Below are 7869 nucleotides of genomic sequence, written 5' to 3' on the forward strand. Positions count from 1 at the left end.
AGATAAAATTGTATACATCCTTATCCAGTTAGCAGCACTCCTATAGTTGCCTGCATGTTTAATCACAGAAGAAACAGGCTTATCTGATGTGCACTGATTTGCTATTCTCTCCCTACGAACAAAAAGATGTACAGTTTGTAGGTCCTTATAGGGGGAGATTTACAGTTGGCAGCAGGGTGGTTTTGTTTCCCCCCCCCCCCCCCCCAACACATAAACTAACAGAGACACAATTTCCATGGTCTGAGTGGATGATCCCAAAAGCTCACCATGCCTCTCAGTCTTTCGCTTAGCACTTTGCCCTCAGGAATTTTCCAAAACCCCAATGCAACCCCAGGTCAAAGCAGAATAATGAGTCAATAATATTAAGAGGCAAAAGGCAAAGTCTCTCCCTAAAGCAATCTAGTCGACAGTGAGAGATAGTGTGAGAGACAGAGAGAGAGAGGCAGAGAGTGATAACTAGAGGTCGTCTAAAATGGATTTGTTTTTTGGATAACTGGAAGGCCGATATCCATAATTAATGTAGAGAACTCAATGCATTCAGTACCGGGATCCGATTACACCGTTTGTGGATATGCTTTTCATTATAAGAAGGCATCATCATCATACTATAATTCACTCAATGTCTGTCTGTCTGTCTGAATGAATGAATGTCTGTCTGTCTGTCTGTCTGAATGTCTGAAACATGAATGAATGGCTGCACTAATCCCTCCGACTTTTCACACAGGCATTGACCATAATATTATGGAGGTCTTAACTTAGCCCTGACTGCTGGGCGAGCGCTGGCGCTTTGGCATGGGGCATTTTGGCACGTTCCGTGCATGCAGGGCCTGCGGCTCAGGGCTAAAAGTTGGTTTTTAAAAGGTGCCGTTTCAGATCCATATAAAGTGATATAAAAGTATGTATACGTCAATCGCAGACAACAGATGGCTATTAAAACGAATATAATGTATGTCAACAGCAGACAAAGCGCAGTTTGCACTCTCCTCTCAACGGCACAGCAAAAAAACTATCAATCTACACATGATAATGCAAATGCAAGTCATTAATATTCCGACTTTTAGCACACAAATGAACGTGAACAAACTCAACTCAGCGTTATTTGGAAATAAAAATGTAAATGTTCTTTCGCAAATGTGCTTCCAAGACAGAATCACCAGTTATTGTTTTTTCCCCACGCAAGATTAAAACATTTATTTTATTTTATCTACGGAGTACCTACTGAAGATATATAGATGCAACAGCATCCTCAACGGCACCACCTCCAAAGTCCTCAACAAACTACAACATGTACAAAACTCAGTTGCCCGCCTGCTCCCCCGGAACAAGCTCCAGAGACCACATTACACCCGTCCTCCACGACCTACACTGGCTCCCCGTCAAACAAAGAATTCACTACAAAATCCTGCTCACCACCTACAAAGCTCTCAATAACCTGGCTCCTCTTGCGTTCCTTCTACGTTTCGGCCCCCAAACTCTGGAATGAACTCCCCAACCATCTCAGAGCTGGTCCCTCTCTCCTCTCATTCAAAACCTCACTCAAAACCCACCTCTTCAGGATAGCTTTCCCCAGCTGAGGTCTGGTTAGGATGTCCCCCCCCTTCCCTCGTTTATCCTTTTATCTTTTTAACCTTGTACTGTTGTATCTGCTATGTTTTGCTTTGTTTTTTTTCCTAATAAAGTCTGTTCCTAGTGTTCTTAACTTGTAAAGCGTTTTGGGTATTTAGAAAAGCGCTATATAAATTTGAGCTATTATTATTATTATACATTTGCCAATATTAGTTAGCCTAAGCCTACATCATGGCTTCACGGTAACTACAACACCTAGAATCACTCAAAAGGGATGCCTGTAAACCTTCCACTCCTCTCTTTACATTCCATTTGTTTGCTCCATTCTGTTTGCCTCAATTCTTGACTGACAGATTGGTGGTTAAACACAAGATCTGTGTGTGGGAATGTGATAATCAACATAGCTCGGGTTTGCAGCAAAAACATGGATTAAGGAACTCTGGAGGGAGCAGACATGAGAAACAGTTTCACTCACTCACACACACACAAACACAAGCATGAAGATCCCTGCTGTCCGTCTGTGACCTATCATGTGATGTTGCCATGGCGGAGAAGGCCTCAGACAACAGTGTGATTGTGTTCCGAGGGTGAGGTGGGCCGATCGGTGACAGACTGTTCTGACTGTGGCACTGCCAACCCTGGTGCCAAACTGCCCTGCCTCCCACAGAGAGACAGACACACCCACTGGCAGACAGGCCAGCCTGCACAGGGGCCCTAGCTACCGTCATGGAAACCAGTACAGGCTCTAGTGCGTTTCCATATTGGCTTCTTTATTTTTTCTACATCAGCAAGATCAAGGTCATTTTTGCTTCTAGGTGTTGAGCATATTCATCCTCCATCTTATGGTTATTAGCTGAGCCACCACTAAACAGTGACTGTAAAACAACATAATGATGAGCCAGACACTGTCTGTATATCAATATGTCTGGAAATGAGTCCACCAGAGGGTGCTGCAGCTCAACTATGTCCACCTCTACTTTACAATTTAGGCATTTTAATCCACATGGCCTAGTTTCTTTATTTTAAAGGGATATTTCACTTTTGTGAACACCCCAGAGCGTTTAAGTTGCTTGATTTAGTATTTTATATTCGTTTTAACCGCCCATGCACCTCCTTGCTATACAAACCCATTGTAACTTCAAAATAACTGATAGTGTTTTTAACTTTTTTCCAATTACTTCTACTTACTTTTTATATTTTTTGGGGGGAAATAAATAAATGAAAAAAGTAATTAAAATAAACACGGACCCTCACGTATTAGAAGGACAATATCAGTCACACAAACCCAGGACGGGTGTTTTCAATGAATCTATCAGGATTAAAATGGAGTTTCAAGGTACAATGGGTTTGTATAGGCTTCTAAAATGTATGTCAAAATACAAAATTGAGAAATTTTAAAACTGTCCGGGGTGTAAGGTTCACAAAGCCTGGGTGGACGATAAAATGAGTAAATGAACAAAACATTTTTGGAAAGTTGAAATGTTGATGCCCACTTTCTTTTATATCAGAGTGAAAAGGGGCACATCAAGCTTATGCTTGCAACAGCTGACCATTGAACCATTTGGTCAATATAAGGTGCTTTGAGCGCAACAAGAAATCGCTTTGCTGTGTCTTTCCAACACGAGTCACTTACTTCTGATGGGGAATGGGGATACTTAAAAGCATTATTAATGTCCACTGTACTGACTCATAGCAGGCCAAAAGTTTAACGGGTGTAATGTTTTTTAGGGAGGATAAATGTCTGATTAAAGTTCCTTAAGTGCAAATGTCCAATTTTCTTGTAACAGAGTTCAAAGTTGCCTGTTCAGACCTAAAGCAAAGCTGGCCCAAAGCAATACAGATCCTGGTGGTTTAGGACAGCTCCTGTTTTGAGCAGTCATCAAAACAATTCTAATTGGATGCCAAGTGGCACTGCATAGGAAATGTTGTGTATGTGCAGCTGTGCCCAAACAGAAATGCAGGCATTCCATCTCACTTGTTGGAAAGCATCAGTTGAGGTTTCACTTCATGAAAACTGTCAATTGCCAACACAATGACCTAATCGAGCAAAACACCTGAGGCTGAGAGTTTAGCACAGTATTCATTAGCCAAGACTTAAATCACTATCTGCACAACGCTTTTTAAGGTGTCATTTTGAAACCCTTTTTTGGTACACTGGCTTCACTGAGACTAGATCCGATTAGTTAGGCCTGGAAAAATAGCATAAAATGCTTGTAGGAAGAAGAAAAGAGAGACAACTTGTAAGAAGGGCCTGTATAATGGGGCTGTGTAACTAGCCTGTTCACAATAGACCTTATTTCTTATCACACTGCGAGGCCTCAGGTGAAATTCACATATGCCTGGACTCACTGGGAGGGAGGGGCTATGGCAGAAACTGGAGGAACTGTCAACAGCGGACACACGTGTCCTCAACAGACAACACGCACAGGCGCACACCCATCAAGACTAGTCTGACTCTGCATTCTCTGCATCTTGTTTAACGTGAAAACATTACACAATGTACACATTCAATGTACACTTCATGCATATAATATGTCCCTCCACCCCAGCACACAAATAACTTAATCACACTACTACAAAAGTGAGGGGCTGGACTTGTAACTGCTGCTTAACTATGGTGTCTCTGTTTATTATGACAAAGTGTTCGGTTTTATGGGACAGCAAGCATAAAAATGTGACTTGTGTTGACAGTGTGGGCTAAGTCGTGACTGCACCCTGTCACCACAGAACTAGTAATTTGCAGTGAATCATTCCAACTTGATTGTTTTTCAGAGAGATTACAAGTCAGTAGGGACAGGTCAAAGTACAGTCAAAAGCTAAAATGAATCGGTACAACCAAACACAAAATAAATATTTTGTCACATTTTTCTGTGCTCAGACATAGTAGCATCAAGAGTGTCTTGCTGGACGCAAACAGGTTCTGTCTGTCATGTGTTACACTGCAAAGCAAACAACTGCATACAATGCATGTTTTTCTCAATGACTATGGAATGGAATAAAAGCAAAATACATGATGATACATTATGATTTAACTATTTTGTTAGGCCAGGACCTAATCTGTGATTTGTGAAACAGCACAAAAGGAGCCTGTTTTGTCCTAAACAATTAACACACTTACGTTGTAAAATGAGGCAATATTCTAAACCCATGTTGCTGCTGTTCTACATACAGCCAACCACATGAAGAAATCACAGATTGAAGCTTGAACCATTGCTTTTATAAAATATCTGAGAGTCCCATTCATGTTAATGGAAGATGCTTCTGATGAAAATAACTGATAACCGAAAATAGCCAATCTACAAGCCTACAGCGTTGTGAGCTTGTAGATCGGCTATTTTCGACTGAGAACTTTAATCCATGCAATAACTACTGTACCGTCCGGCTTGTTTTTAGTTTCTACAAGTCGTGCATGTGTGTAAATAATTCTAAAATATTGAGATGACATGCACGCTAATCTCAATACATTTAATTACTTCTAAAACCTGCTTGTTAAGGCAAGAGTTCCATTGCGTTACCCAACATACATGACTCAGTGAGCTTCTCCTGTGATAACCCAAACTGCAGAACTGATGAATAGAATGCCAACGGCAACACTAGTCAGGTTATATAATGTCTCCCTCAAGTAATTATGTAGGTAATATATACAGAATGCGAAGAGAATCAAGAGATTGATCCCCGTGCTGGGGCAATCAAAGCATAAAAGGTTGATTAAAAGACGGAAGTATTTAGATTGCTTATCTTATCTTAATAAGCATGTCATATCTATATAGTCTTTGTTTGGCGAGACTAGACAGACATCCCCAGTCCTATTCTGTACATGGGCCCTATAATAGCTATTATACAAAAACTCATACAATATGATGGAAATAAAATTAAATACTGTACATAGCAGTTAAAGACCTTCGTGTTCTTCCATTTCTTATCATAATAGGTAGCTTAATAATTAACCCAACTTCCCAGCTGTGTCCGTTTGTCTGGTAAATTCTGCAGATGTATACTGGAGACTCTGGCTTCCTTTTTTGCTATAATTAAAGGCTATTAAAAGTTTATAGATTTTAAGAATTTTGGTATGCTGGAGTTAATGTGGTACTTAATATAACTACTACCAAGTACTCAATATTGTGACAATGGCGGGAGTTAAGCCCACAGTCTACTCTGGACATTTTTAAAGCCCTCCCTGGGGGTCTTTAGTTCAGTGGTTCCAAAACTTTGTCATGTCAAGGACCCCAAAATTGACACTGATCAGCCCACGGACCCCCAATTGAAAATATATGCCAGGGACCCCAATAAGAAGATTTTTACAGCTGCTGTAGCAGTGATTCTCAAATTTCTCCACCAGTTTAATTTCAAGGACCCCCAGTTTGACTACGAACCCCCATTTAATGCCATTTATATCTCTGAGACCGCAATTTATATTGTAAAATCAATGTTAACCCTAACGGGTCCATTTGGTTCCAAACTATCCTTTTAGCCGGGGACCCCCTGGAACTCCCTCAAGGACCCCTTTAGTTAACACAGACATGATGGGTGATGAACTGAGGCACATTGTGTGATGGGTGGTCGTGCTGTGTACCACTGCGCAGGCCCAGTCCGTCGACTCCGTCTGCTAGGCTACTACAGAATATCGGAGTAATCGGACGCAAGGAAAGCACAACAGAAATGGACTCGCGTGATTTTTCGGTATTCCTACGCGGCCATCATTGTAACCCCCCCCCCCCCAATGGTCGCTCAAGCGCTGGCTCGTAACTAAGGACATAGTAAGGACAAGATGACAACAAACCATTCAGAATGGTGGGTCACCCGGGGGACAAATGTATCCCACATTCCCACTACTAGTCACGCACGTGTAAAACACGACGGTGACTTGTGTATTAATGTGTCGTGTCACTCGTGTGGGTGTGTGTGTGTGTGTATGTATGAGCACTCGTCGCAACATTGTTTCACATCAAATTGCCATCATGTGGGCACGTTACTTTGATGTGCGCAGCGCAGCGTAAACCATGTTGCATGTATGTTGACGCATGTTGTCCGCTGTGATTCTTAATTCACTGTACACTGTGTACAGAGCTGCAGTACGACGGTGTCGCTTGTCAAAAAAAAGAGCAGATCTACCAGCTGTCTGACGACGAAGCGTCGCATTCGCATATTAGCTTGTAGATCCGTTCCTTTTGCCAAGCGACGGAGTACATAAATTCATCTTTTCTCACCGAGGGAAATGGTTAAAGGCTTTCACTTACCACCAGTGAAATTTGGAGAGCAGAAAACGTGCCCGTCGCTCCCTCCGTGTGCCCACGCTCACAACACTGCCTGGCTTCCCGTCGGAACGCTTCCTTCCCGTGGTCGTCGCCTCGTGGACTTGAATGGGTCTGTCGAAAATGTCAAGAGGATTCCAACACTCCCCTCCAGAGAGCTCGCCTCGCCTCGAACGATTCACCAGCGTCAACCCACTGGATACAATCATACAAACTGGAAGCCCACATCGTCAAGTGGGCTGAAGTAAACATTTGACTTCCGGTCAGTGCACTTCAATATAAGTCCAAGTTTATACGAATTCTTACTAGTTTTAACTTAACCTTAACGGTTTGTTAAAACACACATAATATTATCTTTATTTATCTTTATTTTATTTTTACAACTAAAACTGGACTGCCAGAACTTAATTCGTAACTGTTACCTGATAATCTTCAATATGTCCTGCCTAAAACAAGAACATTTGTGCAGTCAGTTGGCCTTTTCTACAAGCTTCAGAACCACATACAAGGCAGATACTGTCTATTTGTGATTAAGCCCTGTTTGCCCCAATATAAATATAAAGACATAAAATGTTGTTTTTGACGAAAGGCATATGCTACAGGGCCAATTAGACTACAGTACATTGAGTCAACACCAGGAACACCATTACAGATTACAATAAATACAAAATGTGGTGGAACTAGTGTCTGCAGATCATTCTCTTCCAGATCAACTGGACACTGTATATCTGGATTGTACTGTACATGTACCAGGACCCCTGCCCATTGGAAACATCTAGAGCAGACTGTGTAAAATGTACACAAGGATTTACACTGTAAATCCTTCAACAGGGGATTAATCTAGCCTGGCTAATAACCCAGACTCAAATCACAATATTTGAGTCGGTCTGGCTTATTCGGTCTGGCTTATTAGCCAGGCTAGGATTAATCCACACAAGAGATAGAGATAGATAGAGATAGATATTACCAGTCAGGTCCCCCAAAGGTGTGTGTGCAAACCAGCCGACAGATCATTCAATCGCAGACATTTTCAACCTTTCCCTGCCTCTAT

At 41.8% G+C, this 7869-nt stretch overlaps 1 protein-coding gene across 3 annotated transcripts in view; it reads right to left on the bottom strand.

The window, feature by feature from the left end:
- slc20a2 (solute carrier family 20 member 2) overlaps positions 1-7014 on the bottom strand; it is a 52421-nt gene extending 45407 nt beyond the window's left edge. For 2 of the 3 annotated variants that reach the window (XM_080765430.1, XM_080765429.1), the window contains exon 1: positions 6804-7014. The gene's annotated coding sequence lies outside the window, so the exon portion shown is untranslated. The remainder of the gene's footprint in view (positions 1-6803) is intronic. The other variant, XM_080765427.1, reaches the window with a different exon arrangement.
- Positions 7015-7869: the final 855 nt, after the last annotated feature.

Source organism: Protomyctophum bolini, assembly GCF_963924005.1.
Source record: "Protomyctophum bolini genome assembly, chromosome: 6".
Lineage (NCBI taxonomy): Eukaryota > Metazoa > Chordata > Actinopteri > Myctophiformes > Myctophidae > Protomyctophum > Protomyctophum bolini.